General features: G+C 47.4%; 1 pseudogene; it reads left to right on the top strand.

The window, feature by feature from the left end:
• The first annotated feature begins 12999 nt into the window (after window positions 1-12999).
• On the top strand, window positions 13000-13683 carry LOC122638772 (annotated as a pseudogene).
• The last annotated feature ends 7553 nt before the right edge of the window (window positions 13684-21236 follow it).

Below are 21236 nucleotides of genomic sequence, written 5' to 3'. Positions count from 1 at the left end.
GGCCGCGCCTGGAGGTCGCGCCTGGAGGCCACGCCTGTGTGGTTGCGCCTAGAGGCCGCGCCTGGAGGCCAGGTCTGTGATCATGTTTGTGGTTCATGTCTGAGCTGGTTCTCCGTCGGGCCTAGGACGGCCCACCTCCTTGGATCGGGACACGTGGCGGCTCCCGATTGGTCAGTATGAATTTGGGTTTATCATTTGCCCCCCACTCTCTTGGAACGGAGTGTTCAAGAGAGTAATGTTTTCATTTTTATATCGGTGAGGGGCTTGCCGCAAATAATCTTCTCTTGGAGGGTGTACCTGTGAGTCCTCTGGTGAAGTGGGAGAGGTCGTGGGGTTCAAACCCCTCTCCTTACACCTTGTTGTTTTTCTCTCCTTTTCTCTCTTTTTTTTTTTTTGTAGATATATTTCTTCTTTCCTCTCTCTTCCTTTTTCACTTTTCACTTCTCACTTTTTCTCATCATCTCTTTCTTGCTTTGTGCTTTTCACTTTTTTTCATTTTGAATCCTTCTCTCTTCCTTACATTTAGCCTTTGTTTTTTGGTGCCCCCCAAGTGTTTGCTTTTGGGTGGCTAAGGATAGTGTGACCTCTTGTTCTCTTGGCCATTGGCCTTTGCTTGGCTTGGTAGCTTGCCTAGTGTTGCCCTTCGTGCTCGTGCCCAGTGCTTGTGTCTCGACCTCACGCCCTTCATCTGTGGTCTCACTCATAGTCCGCGCTTGTTCAAGGCCACACTAGAGGTCGCGCCCGTCCTTGTCCGCGCCTACCCGAGGCTGCACCCCATCCGAGATCGCGCCCAAGGACGTGCTTGTTCGAGTCCAGGCCTACTCGAGGCCACGTCCGAGGCCCCGCCCGTGGTCCGCGCCGGCTCCTTATGTGTGTGCTCTTTCGAGTCCACACCTGACCAAGGACGCGCCTGAGGCTGCGCCCCCCGAGTCCATGCCTGCTTGAGGCTGCGCCTAAGGCAGCGCCGGTGGTCCATGCCTGCTCCTTGTGGTGTGGTCGTGCTCGTCCGAGTCCACGTCTGACCAAGGCCGCACCGGTCATGCCCCACCGAGTCCACGCCTGCTCGAGGCCGCGCCCGTGGTCCACTTTCTTCTGGTATGGAAGCCTTCCTCCCTGTCATCATCATCTTTTATTTTTTTAATCCTTCTGATGGATTTGCTTATTGATCGTTGCAGCTTGTCTTCCCCCTTCCAGCGTTAGCCACTTGACTTTGGGAGATCATTGCTTTGAGTAAGTAGCCTACTCCATTATTGTTCATGTCGTCATCTAATGATTCTGATCTTGCCACTGTCATGGTAGGGTCTTCTGAGGAGCCTTCTTTGGGGTCGTCTTCCTCTGTGGATACCCCCCCCATTGCCTTGCCCTACTGCTAACGATGGGGAAGAGGGACCTTCCAGTGACTCTAGTCCGAGCAGAGGTCCTAGTACTTCTGGGCAGCGCCTTCTGTCACTGACCCTGCTAGTAGGTTGGCTCGTATCTCCAGTGTCATGACCACCTTGGATTTGGCCTCACTTCGTCGGGAGTTCCATATTCCTTTCGAGGTAGTACTTCGCATCCCGGGGCCCGATGATCGTGCCTTCTCTCATCGAGTGGATGAGATCTATCTTTACCTCATTTTCTTCTCCTATGGCCTTCGCTTTCTTGTTTTCCATTTTGTCGAGTTGGTGTTAGACCACTGGCGTCTCACCCTGGGCAGGTATTGCCCAACTCTTGGAGGGTTATTTTGGGCTTTTATGTATTCTTTGCTCGGAGGGGGCGTGCCGCCACCGTTTCCCTATTCTCGCACTTTTACATGTTGAAGAAGGCGGATGGTGGATGTTACCATTTCGAGCTTCTCGAGAGGATTACTAGTTTGGTGAAGTATTGGAGGGTTCGCTTCTTTTTTGCTACGGTCCCCCGATGTTCACTGCGGACCACTTGGGAGGTTGTTGACCTCAAGAGGGTGAATTGTGGTCTTGAGTTGAGTGACTTCAAGGGTGACTCCCTCAAGCGATGTCTGGGACGTGATCCATTCAACGTCCATGAGCTGGACTCGGAGGCCTTTCTGTATCTTTGGAAGCTAAGTTCTGGTAAGATTATTGTCCTCTATACCTGATCTTTATACTTGTATCTTTCTTTTAGTGTATCCGCTGCTGACTTTGTCTATTGTCTTTGTTTGGTATTGTTATGCAGTGGACCTGCGACCAGATATTGGTGTCTTCCGCGCCAACTTACGAAGGAGGGCTGCTCAGAGGGATGTGTCTCAGGCCGCCCTTCCTGTGGGTGTTCCTTCTACTGGGGTTGTGGATGCTGGCACTTCTTCGGTTCCTGCCCCTTCTCCTTCTATGGCCATTGGTGCCAAGCGGAAGGGGGGTCCTGATCCTCCCGGTACTGTGAGGACTGGTCCACGGGTTAAGCTTCTGCAACTGAGTCCTGCTGCCGCTGCACTAGGGCCTTCCACTTCCCCCTCTGCTGGAGGTAAGGGAGTGGCTTCTTCTTCTGCTAGTGTGGCTACTGACCCGTCGACTCCTTCTTCTCTGGTGCTTCCCTGGGAACTCCAGGATGGTGCTGTCTTGACTTATCATGGTGTATCACGGGAGTGGTTGGATCTGCGGAGGCTTCCAGCTGAGCGTTAAGCCTTGTAGGGGATGAGTCACTCAATGCTGATGCAGTCCCTCTATCAAGACATGGCTTCGATAAGTCATACCTTTCAATCCATTACTTTTGTTGTTACTGTGTGTCTCACACTCTGGGAGGGTGTTTAATGATTACATCGGTTGCAGGTCCAGCATTGTACTATGGAGGCAGTGCTCCGTCTTGAGCGCTTTGCATTCTAGGAGATCCAGTAGACTCGTAAGCTGTGGAGTATGGAGAGGGAGCTTCAGGAGCATAGAGCTGCTCGAGAGGAGGCCATCACCAGCAAGAGGAGGACAGCTGAGGAGCTCCGGGTCATGTCTTCTCGAACTGTTGCCATAGAGGCTGAGAGTTTTGCCCGGATCCGTGCCTTAGAGGAGGAGCTCCGTGGCATGAGGCGGAGTCGTGAGGTCAAGTTAACCGAGGCTGGTGAGCGGGCTATGGCAGAGTTCCAGAAGTCCTTGGTGCTCACAGATCTATTCTATAAGTATAACCAAGAGATATACGATGTGGGGATCCGGGACCTGGGCGCTTATGTTCTTGAGGAGACTCCTGGTTATGACTTCTCTCGATTCCCAGGTATCGCGGCGCTGACCTAGGTTGCAGCTGCGGCCTTCGATGTTCCCGCAGGGGAGAGCACTGTGGTGCCCGAGGAGGGCGTTACTCTGCCTAATGAGGGCGCTGCTCTTCCGGAGGAGGGTGTGGCGCGCCCACCTAAGGCTGAGATGGCATCTCCCCCAGAGGAGGATATGACTCCCCCAGCGAAGGCTTCTTGATTTTATATGTATCTTGCATGTCGAACCTGTGTACTCTGAACTCGAGTTGTAATTATTGTGACTTCTTTCTTTTGCTATTTATGGTTAAATTCTTATCTTCCTCGTGTACTGTTTCTTGTTATTTGTGCGTATGGTCAATCGAAATCGGCCCTGGTAGTCATCCAATCTTGGTGACCTGGAGCTTTGATGGTTCTCGGACCTTGGTGGTCTTGTGCCTTAGTGGTCAGCAGACTTTGGTGGCATTGAGCCTCGATGGTCAATGGACCTTGGTGGCATTGCAGTGGACCTTGGTGGCATTGCGACGGTCAGCGGACCTTGGTGGCATTGCGCGTTGGTGGTCCGGAGACCATGGTGTTTTGGAGGTGTTCAACCGATGGTTAGGAGTAGACGAGTGTATCCCAAAATCAACTATTTACTTTAAATCATCTCAAATAAAATTTTAAATTATCGTTGAAAACTGGAATCCTACTGTGTGCCATGGCTGACAGCCGACAATGCTACTGCTACTACTACTCTTACTGGTGGTGCTTCTTCAACGCTGCTACTCTTACTGGTAGTACTTCTTCAGGTATTCTGAGTTCCAGGTACGATCTATCTTCTTACTCCCTGGAGTTTTTAAGCGGTATGTCCCTGGACGTATTTACTTGAAAACTATGTAAGGTCCTTCCCAGTTGGCTAATAGCTTCCCTTCCTTCCGTGGCTGCGATCCACTGGCCCTCCTTAGGACTAGGTCTCCCTGGTGGAAGAGCCTTTCTCATACTCTAGCGTTATAGTACTTGGCTGTTTGCTGCTGATATGCCACGTTCCTTAGGAGTGCCTTCTCACGGACCTCATCTAAGAAGTCCAGGTTTGCTAGGAGTCCACCGTTGTAAGTGCGCTCGTTGAAGTGCAGTACCCTATGGGACATGGCGAGGACCTCTACTGGTGCCAGTGCCTTTGTGCTGTATGCTAGACCGAATGGGCTTTCTCCTATGGGTGTCCTTACTGTGGTTTGGTACACCCACAGGATGCTTATTTATTCCTCGACCCACTTCCCTTTGGCTCCTTCTAGCCTTTTCTTGACCCCTTCTAGCAATGTTCTGTTTGTCACCTCCACCTGACCATTGGCCTGTGGGTAGGCTACCGAGAAAGGCCGATAGTCAATGTTGTAGCTTTGGTAGAATGCTCTGAATTTGGGGTTGTTGAACTGCTTCCCGTTGTTTGAGACTAGTATCCTTGGCACCCTGAACCTGTAGATGACGTCGTCACGGACGAACTTCTCCATTTCATTTTCTGTTATTTTGGCCAATGGCTTAGCCTCGACCCATTTGGTGAAGTAGTCTATGGAAATTACCAAGTACTTGTGATTCCCGGATGCTGCTGTGAAATCGCCTACGATGTCCACCCCCCACATGCCAATGGGTATGGGTTGAGGATCGATGTCAATTTGGTGGCGGGTAGATGGGGTACTGGGGCGAACAATTGATATTGCTCGCAAGTCTTGGCATGCCGTATTGCTTCTTCTTGCATCCGTGGCCAGTAGAGTCCCTGGCGAAGGATTTTGTAGGCTAGAGCTTGTCCTCCCATGTGGCTTCCGCATATCCCCTCATGGACCTCTGCCAGGGCGTACTTGGCTCCCTTGGGTCCTAGGCACTAGAGTAGTGGTGCTGTGACCCCCCTCTTGTATAGTACTACATCCAGGACGGTGTACTTTGCAACTCTCATCCTTATCTTCCTTGCTTCGACCTTGTCTTCTGGTATGACGTCATTCTGTAGGTTGTTGAGTATAGGGTCCATCCAGCTAGGCCCCTCCTCAATCTCATTGACCTGCCTCTCCTGATATGTTGGCTCATGTAGTACTTCAACGTAGATGACACTGACCAAGTTTTGGAGCTCGTCATTGGCTAGCCTGGATAGGGCGTCGGCGGTGGCATTGTCGATCCTGGGAACCCGAACCATCTTGAACTTCATGAAATCCCCCGATCAATGCTCGAGCACGTGCTAGGTATAACGCCATTCGCTCGACCTTCACCTCATACTCTCCATTCACCTGGTTCACTACAAGTTGGGAGTCACTCCGGATGGATAGGTGTGTGACTTGGATGGCCTTAGCCACCCGGAGTCCAGCTAGTAGTGCCTCATACTCTGCTTCATTATTGGATGCTGGGAATGTGAATCGAAGAGCATACTGGATTCAAAAACCTTCGGGGCTGGTGAGTATGAAGCCAGCCCCACTTCCTGCTGTGTTACTCGAACCATCCACGAACATCTCCCACGATCATCGATCATGCTCCTCTGGTGCTTCTGCTTCTGGCTCAATCTCAGATAGGTTGCATTCGACGACGAAGTCCGCCAAAGCTTGGCCCTTGATGTCCATCCATGGTTGGAATCTGATGTCATGTTCACTCAACTCTACTGCCTAGGCTATCAATCGTCCGGAGACGTCTGGCTTGTGGAGGACCTTCTTCAGCGGTAGGTCAGTGAAGACTATGATAGTATGGGCTTGGAAGTATGGTCGTAGCTTCCTAGCCGCGATCACCAGCTCGTAGGCTACTTTCTCGATCCTTGTGTACCTGGTCTCTGCATCAATCAGGACAAGACTGACATAATAGATGGGTCTCTATATCTTACCCTCTTCCCTTAACAGTACTGCGCTCACCACGATCGGGGTGGCGGCCAGGTAGATCTGCAGCTCTTCATTGGGCTCTGATCGCCCAAGCAGTGGTGGATTCTCTAGGTACTCTTTCAGCTCCTCGAACGCCTTCTAGCACTCCTCCGTCCATACAAAGTCTTTAGGACTTCGGAGGTTCTTTAACTTCTTGAAGAATGGTAGGCACTTGTCTCCCGACCGTGACACGAACCTTGAAAGGGCCGCGACCCTTCCATGTAACCTCTGCACCTCCCTGACTGCCCAAGGTGGTGCCATCTCTTGGATGGCCTTGATCTTGGATGAGTTGGCTTCTATTCCACGTACTGAGACCATAAACCCTAGGAACTTCCTTGACGTTACACCGAAGGCACACTTTGTGGGGTTTAGCCTCATTTGGTTCCTTCTTAGTACTGTGAATGCTTCCTCTAGGTCGGTCAGGTGTTGGTGGGCTTGGATACTCTTCACGAGCATGTCATCCACATACACCTCTATGTTGCATCTGATCTGTTCCTCGAACATCTTGTTGACCATCCTCTGGTAGGTAGCTCCTGCATTCTTCAATCTGAACGGCATGACACTGGAGCAGTAGTTCTCCTTGTTCGTCCGGAATGCAATATAGGACTCATCATCCTCATGCATGAGGATCTGATTATACCTAGAGTTGGAATCCATGAAGCTCAGCATCTCATGTCCGGCGGTTGCATTGATCAACAAGTCAATCTTGGGCAGTGGGTACTCATCCTTTGAGCATACCTTATTCAAGTCTATGTAGTCGACGCACATTCTCCACTTTTCGTTGGGTTTGGGTACCATGACCACGTTCGTGAGCCAGGTTAGGAACTTTTCTTCTCTGATGAACCCTGGCTGACTCAGTTTCTCGATCTCTTCCTTGATAGCTGCCTGTCAATCGAGGGCGAAGTTCTGCCGCTTCTGTTAGACTGGCTTTCTGGTTGGGTCTATGTGTAGCCGATGCTCTGCTATGGATCTGGTTATGCCTGGCATGTCGAAGGTCGACCATGCGAAGACATCCATGTTTGCTTGGAGGAGGTGCCCCAGCTCTTCCTTCTGTTCCTTGCTCAATAACGAGCCAACCTGTACGACCTTGGAAGGGTCGTCCTTGCTGAGTGGCCATGGGACGAGGTCCTCCACTGGCCTTCCTCTTCTCTCTGTCAGTTCATCTCTCTGGTCGCTGACCAGGTTCTCCATGCACAGTGTCATTCCATGTGTGTTGCCATTATTTTTCTTAACAAAGGTGGCATAGTATTCTCTGGCCTTCTTCTGATCTCCTCGGACTTCACCTACCCCATTCTCGGTGGAGAACTTCATCTTCAAGTGGAGTGGCGATATGACTCTTCTAAGGGCTATCAGAGATGGTCGCCCTAAGAGGCCGTTGAATGACACCACGGACCTGACGACCATGAAGTTCACCATGATGATCACTTATCGATGGTGCTCTCCGAAGGTGACGGGCAGCTCTATAGTACCTCTGATGGAGGCAGTGGCGCCCGAAAATCCATGGAGGTAGGTGGGCTCTGGCTTGAGTTGGTCATCCCCGAACCCAAATTGGCAGTAGGGTTCTAATGAGAGCACGTCCACGGACGCCCTTGTATCTATCAACACCCTATGTATCAACACCCTATGCACTGGTCTATTGGTTATCTCTACCTGCACTACTAGGGCGTCTTCGTGTGGGAAGCTCACACCTCCCAAGTCTGAATCTGAGAAGGAGATTATCGTCTCGGTCTTGGCTACCTTGCTTGGCTTCTCTGCTACTCCCACAAACCTGGCATGGGCTTTGGCCTTCCTGGTAGATTCCTACCCCGGTCCTCCGAGTGTGAGGATGGGGGCTCCCTTGGTGCCACTTGGCTCTACTGCATTTCTCCTTTCTTTTGTGCAATCTCTCTCCCTGTCCCGATCTGTCCTCCTTTCCTCCCTTCTTGGTTCCTCTCTTTCTTGGTCACGACCTCTGTCTCCTTGGCCCGAATGGCCGTCACGTCTTCCTTTCACGTACTTGTTCAAGCTCCTCGCCCTTACAAGTTTCTCTATCTCCCTCTTCAGTTGGTAGCAGTCTTCTGTGTCTTGGCCATTCTCCTTGTGGAAGAGACAATACTTTTTGGGGTTACACTTCTTAGATCCTGCTAGCATGGGTCGTGGCCAATGGAGTAGGTCACAGCCTTGGATTTGCATAAGGATCTTGGACCGGGTGGTGTTCAGGGGTGTGAACTCTGGGCTGCTTGCTCTCTCACTCCTCTCTGGGTGATGGTCGATCTTTTCTGATGGGCGATCACCCTTCTCCTGTCGACGCTCGGTCTTCGACCTCTTACTTTCTTTGTGGTCATTCGACATCGACCTCTTGTTATCTTGTGGCTTGGCTTCGATCACCTTCTTCCGAGCCTGCAGTACCTCGGCCATGCTGGCGAACTCCATATACCACTCCAGAAGCTCCTTCATGGTCCTGGTCTCGTAACGTGCTAGGTCTTTGATCAAGTCCAGGTTCCTGATGCCCCCAGCCAAGGCTGCATGCTGGGTCTGGTCGTCTAAGTCTCGGACCTCCAAGGACTCCTTAGTAAACTTGCTGACGTACTCCCTGAGGGACTCCCCAGGATTCTGTATCACATTCAGTAGATTGATCGTGGTCTTCTTCTGCTTGACACTGCTCTGGAAGCAAGTGATGAACTGTTCACATAACTCTGTGAACGAACCTATCGACCTCGGTCCTAGTCTGGAGAACCACGAAGTAGCGGCACCCTTGAGGAATGTAGGGAATGCTCAGCAGGAGACCACGTCTGATCCCCCATATAAGGTCATCATCCCATTGAAGTAGTTGATGTGGTCATTAGGGTCCATGGTACCACTGTAGAGTTCAAAGGTGGGTAACCTGAACCTAGAGGGGAGTGATGCTGACATGATCTCTACCGAGAATGGATGTTGTCCGGGGATCGAGTATGTCTCGCCCTTGGTCTACTTCTTCAATCCCTCCAGCTTCTCGTCTAAATCTCGGAGTCTCTTGTCTAGCTCTTCATCCCGTGACTGTCCCTCACGTCTGGCCGGACGTTCACTGCAACCTCGTTCTCGTCCTCTTCTTGAAGTCCCCTCTCGCCTTGAGTATTGGCGGGATGGTGAATGGTCACGTCGCGATGAGCCCTGGCGTGAACGTGAGGGGCATTCTTCTCGGTAGGTCTGGCTCTACCCAGGTGTGTGGCTTCCTCCTAGTCGACCTTGGAACACCGACCTCCTGATAGACCTTCTGGGCTAGGTACCACGGATCTGTGTGATGGTGTCCTTCCATGATCTGACCGAATGGGGAGGTCCGTTGTTCTCCTGGGATGCTGGGAGGGGTCCCCTCGCTGGTGAGTAGCACTTGCGCGCCTGGTGTACCTCTCTGACCTGTCACCCCTGGGAGGTGACCTCCTAGGGCTCTGCTCCTGTCGAGGGACGGCGTCCGTCCTTGGTGCTTGCAACGCCCTACGACGATGGGATGTCGCGCACTACCTCAAGTAGTCTAGAAAGAGTCGTTGGTCATTGAGGATCTGCCGCTGCAAGTCATTGATCTGTCCCACAATCGTCGGTGCATTGGGATCAAGTGTTGGCTCCACGGCTGCTTCGGGGTTGAGGTCGACTACCTCAACTTATTGGTTCTCTGGGACCTCCCTCTTCTGAGAGACAGGGTCATTGGCTCTGCGATGCGAGCTCTCGGGAGGAGGTGATCCATTCCCCTCCCTCGCAGCATTGTTGGTGGAGGGAGCGGTCTTCTTACCCCGTGGTGCCATTGAGTGATGGTGGAATCGAGCTAGTAGATATGAAGGCTAGCGTCGTTCCCACAGACGATGCCAATCTGTTGCGTCAAGAAATTGCTCGGTTGTCCCTCGAGTGCTGTAACCTGCAAAAGGACCAAGGTGACAAAGGAGAACCGGTGTGGTTCCGGCCTAGGACTCTCCGATGCCTAAGTTAGATCTCTCTGAGCAAACAGACGAATGAATAGAATTCAAGATGGGTTGATGGGGTGGAATACCTCTGTTCTTATAGTGGGATGTGGTGGTGTGGAGAGTCCCAGCTGATGGCGAATAGTCCTTGTAGTCGATAGAGTCCCTAGGTAGCAGGGTTCTTCCTTGGTTGGTGGTCTCCCGAGGGAGGTAGTGTCCCAGTAGGGTTGATGTCCTTTGTGGATAGACGCTTGCGTGTGATGGATAAGGTCCATGGTGTTTGAGTCTACGCGATTGGTTGGCAGTGGCTTAGAGTCCTCGAGATGGTGCACGTCTTGTTGATGGCGGCGGTAGTGGTCCGGTTTTAGATCAGGTCTACGTCCGAGTCCGCTCCGTACCCAAGGTCCGTGCCCGCAAGGGATCCACGCCCGTAGGCCGCGCCCGTGGGCCACATCTGATGAGGCCATGCCCGGTGAGGCCGCGCCTGATGAGGCCGCTCCTGATGAGGCCACGCCTGGAGGACTCGCCTGGTGAGGCCATGCCTGGTGAGGCCGCTCCTGGAGGCCGCGCCTGATGAGGCTGCGCCTGGTGAGGTCGCGCCTGGAGGCCACGCCTGTGATCGTGCTTGTGGTTCATGTCTGAGCTGGTTCTCCGTCGGGCCTGGGACGGCCCACCTCCTTAGGCCAGGACACATGGCGGCTCCCGATTGGTCAGTATGAATTTGGGTTTATCACACATATGTTTCTTGATGGACACTTTTGAAAAGGAGAAGAAAAAACAAAAAAACGTTGCAATGAGGAGCCCATTTATTGTTACAGAGTCAATAAAAATTATCTATAGCTAGGAAGAAATTGAAAGCTGTAACAGATTTTCAGTTAAACAAAATGCGGAAAAATTGAAAGTGAACCGATTACGTATGGTTCAAATTGATCTGGATTTTATTGGCCGATTTTGATTCCATTGTTGTAATGACACCACTAATATGACCCAAATAAGAACCTCGTTTTTAATCAGGCTGGGTTCAGGAAGCTAAGAATTCTAATTCATGTGTATAATGGGCAAGGGTTACGTGCGTTGCACGTTAGCTGTGTGCACCAATGGGAGTGTAAGACGGAGGTGGGCAGGGGTCATTTTCAAATGGAGAGAGAGAGATAGACACATGCCGAGTAGCCTTGCAAAGTGGAATCATTATCCTCTCTTGTAATTGCACGGTGCAGTACTGCATCGTGCGACGCAACAGAGGCCATGTGGCACAGCCTTTTCCATTCTTCCTCTCAAAAGATTGGATCTAATTTTGTCATTAGTATATGGCCACAATAAACTCAAGCTTACAGCGTTGTTATAGTTAAGAACTTAAGATAGTCAGGGGTATAAAATATGAGTGCTTTTTATTTGAAACTTATGTCCCATTTGACAACACTTCTGCTTTGCCGGCCCGATTGTTTTCTTAAGCTCCACAACTGATGTTTCTTCTGAGATCTGATTTAGGCATTGAAGAGTCTTCCTCTTCCTTCGGAGTGCGACTTCAGTCGTATCTATGTCTTTCCTTTGGCACTCTGCCGTGCAAGATTCACCAAGGCAGGTCTCAGCGGCAACCAATAAGTAACAAACATTAGGTGAAAGTGAAGACTTCAATATTTTATTATACAACTTGAATGCAACTTTTAACTTGCCAGCCTTGCAATGCCTATCAATCAAACAAATATAAACAATAAATTGGAAGGTATTCCGGCACGCGTCATATCCCTAAACACAACATAACTAAGGTGTCAAAGTTCAGCCTGAACCAATCGAACCCTTATTGGTTTGGTTTCGGATTAGGGTTTTATAAAACCATTAGAAATTTGGGGATTGACCAAATGCACTGACTGAAGCCAATAAAACACCGAGACCAGACCGATAACAACCCGATAAGAAACTTAAACCCCCCCCCCCCCCAAAAAGCCAGAATTTTATAATTAAAAAAAAAAACAAAAACAAAATCTTCCCACTGGTTTTCGTATGTATACATAGGAAACCCAACCCGATGGTAACCCTATTACAATCTGATAACAAAGTTCATTCAATAAGAAAATGGACTAAACTGAAATCGAAATTAAAAATTCCGTAACAGTTTTGTTTCGGATTAGCCTAGTAGCAAAGCGAAACCACTCCAAATCCATCAAAACCAAATCAATCCGACGGATTGACACCCTTAGACATAACCCATGGCCATAATTAAAATTTTCCATTTTACAGAACATATCAATAAAAATACAATAAGTTGTCACATTTGGCAATAACATCCCATATGTGAAACCAAGTTAGACCAAAACTTCTCCTACCATATTTCCATGCTTACAGAATTCACTAATCAGACACCAAACCAACAGTACCCATTAATCAGAGAATTATAACTGAAAGATTTCTATCCTTATCCATTCATTTCAAGATCATTCATCAAAATATTCATAACAATGCTTCTTCTACTCTCCTCTGCCCTTAAATTTCAATCTTTTATCTTTGCCTGTGCAACCATCAACCATGCTTGCTTGCTTGCCGGTTCATGGCATTGGCGTCGAATAAGAAGATTGGATAAAAGTAAAATTGGGATTTAAAAAACCTATATTAGGCAAGGCCTGTTGGCCTAAGAGTGGGGAATCTTCATCCGTGCACTGCCCAGTGCATCGTAAACCATGTATGGATGGAATTTTTTTTTTTTTTGGGAATTGAGATATTTTAAATATTTTTCTTTAAAGGGGGGGGGGGGGGAGGGGTAAGGTAACAGCCAGGAGACTCGAACTTAGAGACTTCCTAGAGAGCATGGGCATGAAGAGCACCATAGCTCACCAACTGCACTAGGCAGCTGTTATCTCCGATGGATATTTCTATTTGTTTAGTTATTCTATTTCCAATCTAGGCAATTTTCCCTATTATATAATGTCGGCCGTGCTGCTTCTTCCACGTCCATCTCCCGTGTCTCCTGGCTGTGAAGTCTTCGGCAGGCAATCTCCCCTCATTAATTCCTCATTCATAATCTGCTAGATTTAATTCTTCTAATTTTGAGAAGCAAATTAAGATGGGAGAGAGGAAGGTTTTGAATAAATATTACCCTCCAGATTTTGATCATTCAAAACTTCCCTGTAAGATGAGGAGGCGACAGCAGCAGCAAAAGAAGAAAAAACAAATTAAAGTACGATAAACTTGGGGAAATTGTATAAATAAGGGGAAAAAGTTCAACTCAATAAAAGATGTTATTGGGGAGACATATTTGGGAATTCGAAAATTCCGGTTCTACTTCAAATGCACTAACTGCTCTGCTGAAATGATGATGAAGACTGATCCACAAAATTTAGATTATGATTTTAAGCCTTGGCGTGCAGATCAGGATGATGAGGAAGGTCAAAAAGATTAGAACAGGATAAGAGATGAAGAAGAAGAAGAGAAATCCTCCTCGGAAAAGAGAACGTTGGATTCAAAAAGAGAGATGGACAATCTTGCAACATTAGATGAATGGAAGTCAATGAAATCTTGACATGCAAAGGTAAAAGAAGATGCGAGGGTGCTCCTCGAGGCCTTGCAACGCAAAGCTGATCAAGAAAGGGAGAAGAAATTATTGGCAGAATAAAAGGATCAACAACTCATAAAGTCAATTTTTCCCCAGGGATCAAAGAACTCTATTAGATGGATCTATGAAGCTTTCATCATCAAATATTGGTTCCAAGAAGATAAAAGTTTCTCTAGAAACAGGGGATTTAGTTAGAATTTCTATTGTGAAGAAGCCTTCACCACCTTCTACTGAAAGCAATCAAGAGAAAGATCAGAAGAACAAGCAACTAGCTAGAGAATGAGCCAAAGGCCACTGATACAACAAGCATGTACTTCAGTCCTTGTGTGAAGACTATGGAAATGACGAAAGTGAGTAGCAGAGTAGCACTATTTGTAATTTACCTCCTCAATTTTTTAAGGATCATTATTTTCTTAGGTGAAATATATATATATATATATATATCATACTATCATACTATATTATAAGTGTAGAAACTCAAAAGTCATGACAAATCCTTTCATACCAAAAATACCCTCCAACAATATCAATAAGCCGGAAAAAATACCCTTCATTAATTATTAATTTTATTATTATAATTAAATAAGTTTACATTGAAATTTGCACAACTTGAAATAAGTTTACATTGAAATTTCCCTTTTTTTAATTAAGTGGATTTAAATTATTTAAGAAGTTAAGAATGAGTAGTAATAGTGATACGACTGATAAACCCAAAATCACACCAACCAATCAGAGGCTGCCACGTGCTTGGCCCAAGGAGGTGGACCATATCAGGGCCAAGAGAAGACCAAGCGCAGGCGCCAACCACCGACATCCATAAGCGCAAACCCCCTTGGCTGCGGCCACCCTTGGGCGCCAACCCCCATAGGGCGTGGACCTCCCTTGGGCGCCAACACCCCCTTGGGGCGTGGACCACCCTTGGGCGCCAACACCCCCTTGGGGCGTGGACCACCCTTGGGCGCCAACCCCCCTTGGGCGTCGACCTCCCTTGGGCGCCAACCCTTATGTGCAAGCACAGACGCATGGATTGAGGCACGGGTACCGGGCAGACGTAGATCAAAGTACCACCATCAACATCTACAAGACACGCACTGTCTCCAGGACTCTAGGCCACCGCCTACCAGTCACGTAGTCTGGACGGACTCATACACTAGGAACCTCATCTACCACGTAGATTGGTCTATCCATCAAGGATACCAAGTCTATCATGACACTACGTCTCACGGGAAGACAACTATCAAGTCTATCAGGACACTATGTCTCACGGGAAGACAACTATCACGTCTATCATGACACTACGTCTTACGGGAAGACAACTATCAAGTCTATTATGACACTACGTCTCATGGGAAGACAACCAATCAAGGATGAACCCTGGTACCCAGGGACTCTATCAACTATGAGGACTACTCATCACCAACTGGGACTCTCCACACCGCCACACGCCACTATAAAAGGGAAGGTACTCTACCCATCTTAACTCATCTTGAATACTATTATTCATTTGTTTGCTCAGGAGATTTGACTTTGGCATCGGAGAGTCCTAGGCCGGAACCACACCGGTTCCCCTTTGTCATCCCTTGGTTCTTTTACAGGTTATGGCACCCAAAAGGACCCTTGAACGATTTTCTGACGCAACAGATTGACGCCATCTGTGGGAACGACGCTAGTATCATATCTACTAGCTTGTTTCCATACCTGTTCAGTAATGGCACCACGAGGCAAGAAGACTGCTCCCTCCACCAACAATGCCCCGAGGGAGGGGAATAGATCACCTCCTCCAGAGGGCTCACGTCACAGGGTCAATGACCACATCTCTCACGAGGAAGAGATCCCAGAGAACCACCAGGCTGAGGCAGTTAACCTCAACCCCGAAGCAGCCATCGAAGCCACCGTGGAGCCATTACCTGATCCCAATGCACCGGCGACTGTAGGTCAGATCAACGACTTGCAGCGCCAGATCCTTCGTGACTAACAACTCTTCCACGATTACTTGAGGCAGCGTGCAACATCCCACCGTCGTAGGATAGATCCTCGACGGGAGCAGAGCCCTAGGAGGACACCTCCCAGGGGTGATAGGTCAAAGAGGCACACCAGACAGCGGGGAGATCCCTCCCAGCATCTTAGGAGAACAGTAGACCTCCCAGTACGGTCAGACCGTGGGAGAACACCATCGCACCGATCCGTGGTACCCAATTCAGAAGGCTCAATTAGGAGGTCGATGTTCCAAGGTCGACTAGGAGGAAGTCACACACCAGGGTGGAGCCAAACCTATCGAGAAGAAAGCCCCTCACGTTCACACCAGGGGTCATCACGACATGACCATTCGCCATTGTTTGAGTTTAAAAATTACTACAAGCATACGGGTCAATCGTAGCTACGGGTCGAACACGAGGAGATATACGCCACTCTATTTAACTAACTTAAAAGTAATGCAAAATGAACCAAATTAAAGTGTTAAATTAAACTAATTAAACTAATGAAAATTAATGCATCCTAACTCATAAGCATCTAACAAAATTAAGGGATTAAATTGGCGTCCTAACACATGAACATATAACCTATCAAACTAACGTAAATTGGAAGGAATAACAAAAACATAGCCACACTTCATAATCACATAAAAAGAAATAAGGGAATAAAAGTGCATCCACATACCACAACCATATAAAAAAAATAAAAGAAATAGAGGGAGAAGAAGAAAAAGATAGAGAAAGACAGAGGAGACGAAGAATGAGATTGAGAGTTTAGATAGTAAAATCTGGATGTGCTTGCATGAATATAATTAAAAAACTTGAATACTTGCATAAACTTATCATGGCCTCCTCCTCTAAATCTTCAAGTCTTGTCATCAACTTAAGAACTTAGACTAGAAGGCTTAAAACCTAAACTAGAATTAAGAAATTACAACCCAATTGAAGACTTAAATTGAAATTAAAGCATAAACTAAACCTATTACAACTATTAAATGAAAATCAAAAAGCAAACTAGAACTTCGAAAAGCCAAAAATCACAACTTAGAAGGAGGAGAAGAAAAGAAATTTTACTAAGTGAATGAACTAAAAATTACACTAAAAACTGAATTAAAATTGAACTAGAAACTAACTAAAAAAACTGAACTAAAAAACTAAACTTCTTACAACCCAAAGGGCAAGGGGTATTTATAAGGAGAAGAGAAGAGAAGAGAGAAGAGGGAAGTGTAGGAGAAATATTCCCTAAGAAAAGAGAATATTCTCTTTTCCTTCATCTTTTACAATGGCTTGAATCATAAGAAAAAAGAAAAAAAATAGAAAGAAGAAGAAGAGAAAATTATTTACATAGAACTTCTATTTCTAGAAAAGTAAACTTCCAAGTATAACAAGTGCTTCCTTTTCTTTGTAGATATCTTTTCCAAGCAATAAAATCAAAGATGCTTTGACTTTTCAACTTTTCATAGGTGAGAGAATATCTTTCAAAATAAATCTATCCCAAGTAGAATTCCAGAAGTGCCCTTGAGAAGTTGGAGGAGAGAGAGAGTAAGGGTGATGACTAGGATTCCTTCAAGAATAAATAAAATACCCATTCTGTCCTTCAAGAAACGTGGAGCATGGGGTGTTTATATAGGTCTCACCATTATGTTCCTTGTGAAAAATAACCCAAAATAGACCCAAATTTCGTCCAATTTGGAGTTCGGGAGCCCAAGATATCTCAAGTTGAAGTTGGACTGTCCAGAGCCCTCCAAATGGAATCTTTCGGGTACAGGAAATATAACTTCTGGTTATTGCGTTAAGGCCCCTAGAATCCGAACTGTCGCTTCACTTTGTCTCCGGCCGACTGTCAATAATTGCAAATAAACTCCTACAGACCATTTTCACGCTTCGTTACGGAAACGGCCGTAACTTCTTCGTTTCAACTCGGAATCATGTGCCGTTTGAATCGTTGCGAAGCTGACTCGATGGACTACGCATCCAAGCCAATAACACCTCTAAACTGCTTAAAAATATTTTCTTAGCATCATCTCCTCCATTTTCACAAGAAATCACTTAAAACCTGAAAAACACAAGAAAGCAGCGAGTAACTCTGTCCAATGTGGTAAAATGTATGCTTTATGCCTTAAGATTTCACACATAAATGTGCTCATCAGCCATCCCGCCAACACTTAAGACGGGAGGGAACTTCAAGGAGAGGTCGAGAGCGAGGTCGCAGTGAACATCCAGCCAGACATGAGGGACAGTCATGAGAAGGGGAGCTAGACAAGAGACTCCGAGATTTAGAAGAGAAGCAGGAAGGATTGAAGAAGCAGACCAACGGCGAGACACACTCGACACCCGGGCAACATCTATTCTCAGCAAAGATCATGGCGGCCACACTCCCCTCCAGATTCAGGTTACCCACCTTCAAACTCTACAGTGGTACCACGGACCCCAATGATCACATCAACTACTTCAATGGGATGATGACCCTATATGGGGGATCAGACGTGGTCTCCTGCCGAGCGTTCCCAACATCCCTCAAGGGTGCAGCTACATCATGGTTTTCCTTACTATGATCGAGGTCGATAAGTTCATTCGCAGAGTTATGTAGACAGTTCGTCACCCGCTTCCATAGCAGCGTCAAGCAGAAGAGGACCACAGTCAATCTACTAAACGTGGTACAGAACCCTGGGGAGTCCCTCAGGGAGTACGTCATCAAGTTCACCAAGGAGTCCTTGGAGGTCAGAGACTTAGACGACCAGACCCAGCATGCAGCCTTGGCTGAGGGTATTAGAGACCTGGACTTGATCAAGGACCTGGGGCGACATGAGACCAGGACCATGAAGGAGCTTCTGGAGAGGTGTAACGAGTTCGCCAACATGGCCGAGGCACTACAGGCTCGGAAGAAGGTGATCGATGCCAAGCCACAGGACAACAAGAGATCTACGTTGGACGACTGTAAAGAAAGCAAGAGGTCGAGGTCCGAGGATGACTGCCAATGACCGCGGACAAGAGCCTACTGCCAAAGGACCACGACTAAGAGGCCACGGCCAAAGGGCCATGGTCGTCATCAATGGGCATCACCAATTAAGAAAACAAAAAAAAATAAAAAAAAGAAAGAAAGAAGAAACAACTCATACCAGAGACACATCAAGGCAGCATGGGCATCAATTAAGCAGGCGCGGACGAGCGTCGATCTAGCAGGCGCGGACGCTATGAGTCAATCAAGCAGGCGCGGACCAACGTTGATCGAGCAGGGGCGGATGCGGATGGGCATCGATCAAGTAACAGGCCCGAACATTAGAGGACATCGATCGAGCAGGCGCGGACCACGGATGGGCATCGATCGAGCATAGGCGCGGACCACGGGGACGACACAGATCAAGTACAGGCGCAGACCGACAGGAGTTGATCGAGTGCAGGTGCAAACTGTCACACCCCAAACAACCCCCTGGGAGGATTAGGTAGGTGACCCGAATTGCGTAACAGCAATCCGCCAAATCCCACTGATCTAGAAGCAGTTATTACATTCATGAGTCCGCATTCATCACATTACTACAAGTAAGATTAGAGTGTTGTAGATAAACTACAATTATAATAACAAAGAGGAAGCATAACGATACGGGAAATGATGATAATATACATATACATACATGCGATTGTTCTGGTACATTTCCCATACTACCCACAAACTGAAAAATAAAGCTGACAAGAAATAAAACCAAAGAAAATACATACTTATACATATATATATATATATATATATATATATATATATATATATATACAGGTGAGCTGACTCAACCCCAAAAAGAAAGTAAGAGCACTACAATAGAACCATAGACAGAACGGGGATAAACTCCTAAACAAAGCAAAAAGGAGTCCCCAAGATAAAAACATCAAGTGGACTCTTCAACGGTCTTCATCAATGACCACCGAGAATGCACGCATCATCGGCACGACCTCCATCGGGGTCCACACCAATATCATCATAATAACTAGGGCTCTAATCCTCGTAATGAGCCTCCATGTCACAGCGGCATCGATCTGCAAAATCATCTAAGAAAAACATATATAACAGAGTGTGAGCTCCCACTGAGCCCGTGAGCAAAACATATCATCATGCACGCACATGCAACTACATTCAACATGATCTTATATGATATGCAAGTCCAGATTAATTATTAGCCACCTAGCAGTACAACTAAGTCAGGTCTGTGCTACTACAATCCCCAATACATGTATCCCTGGTGCGGGCTTGGTTACCCCTTCCAGCGATACACCCATTGAGTTATCGGAGAGGACCAGTCAGCTCCTGCATTCGTTCACCAAGGTCAGCCCGACCAGCCCTCTGTGGTTAACCTGTAGGGTAATCCATCACATTTCTTATTTCCTTTCTTTTCTGGCTTATAGCCTGGCATATAGCTCATATTCACCATTCTGGTGCAAACACATTTCTTTTCTTTTCTCATATACACATATGGTTACCCTCACAGGCATCCAACACCTTAACCCCTATTAGCAAGGGTGCGTAGCACGGGTGATGAAACTCTAACCCCATGTCTATATGGCATCGTATGAGTCAGGTGGTGTCAACCGCATCCCATACTACGGGCTACCACGGGCCTCATTTCCAAGCCGACTACGGCATCTAGTCTAACATTCACAATCATCAGACAATATTCACAGTGTTGATCAACAGATAATCATTGTTCAGTAATTTGAGTAATTGAACTGAATTAAATAACTGAGCATTTAAGATTTAACAATTATTTGTCGGCACACAGTTACACATGCACATATGATAATACTTCACTCACCTGGTTCTGGTTCTAGGAACCCGGTTGCAAATTCAGTTCCAACAGCAGTCTGGTTGTAGACCTCGAGCGTGGGATCAAATCCGAGATGTAAATAAAAAATTGTCATGTTAAGTTCCAACCTGTTTCTGGTTGTCCTAGGGTTAACCTAAGCTTACTGGGTTGACCCGGTGTTCAGTTGGTTCTCACTTGAAATCCTCTGGGACTTACACAAGGCCTTAGGTCTATGTCCCGGTGCATCATCCAGAGATGGTGGTCTAGGGGTAAAATGGTCATTCTCAGTGATTGTACCTGACCCTAGGTCATATTAGACTTATTGTGTTGTCCTCAGTCGGACAGTGCTGTAGGACAAGGCACAGGTAGGGTTTCCATCACCTACGGGGCCCACTTGGGTTCCCAAGTCATCCCTTTATAAGGACAGATGTGGGGAAGGGCATTTAGGTCATTTCCCACCTTCCCACATTGTCATATAGCCAATGGGTGAGGTTCCCAAGGCCAGATCAGCAATTCTGCCAACTTCCATTCACTGGGCGATGTCTCTGGGCGTTGGGTGCATCGCCCAGAGTCTTCAAATCGACAATGGGCTGAGATTCCAAGGTTGATCCCCATGGACAGTGCTTAAATCATCACCCCATGCATGTTAGGGTGCTAGGTACCCCTAGGGCTGATCTACATTTTGGTCCTTGTGGATTTTCCATTGGGCCCACCACTTGGCTGCCAGAGGCCGCCCAGACAGCTTAGTGAATAGTATCACAGGGTTTTCTTCAGGCATGAATCTCAATTTCAGCCACATGCAAGGCTGGAAATAGGTGTGACATGGTGATTCAAGGCTGCAATTACCTAGGGCTAGGTCTATGCAGTCATGGATTGCATCCAAGGTTCCAAACAACCATCCAATAGTGAATCTGGACAGTGCAGCCATGCACAGCCAGATTCGGTTCTCAAAAACAGCATATCAAACTTATAAAATTTACTAAAA

This window comes from Telopea speciosissima, chromosome 9 (genome assembly GCF_018873765.1).
Source record: "Telopea speciosissima isolate NSW1024214 ecotype Mountain lineage chromosome 9, Tspe_v1, whole genome shotgun sequence".
Taxonomy (NCBI): domain Eukaryota; kingdom Viridiplantae; phylum Streptophyta; class Magnoliopsida; order Proteales; family Proteaceae; genus Telopea; species Telopea speciosissima.
Note: the sequence above shows the minus strand (reverse complement) of the source record. Positions and strands in the feature narration are given on the sequence as shown.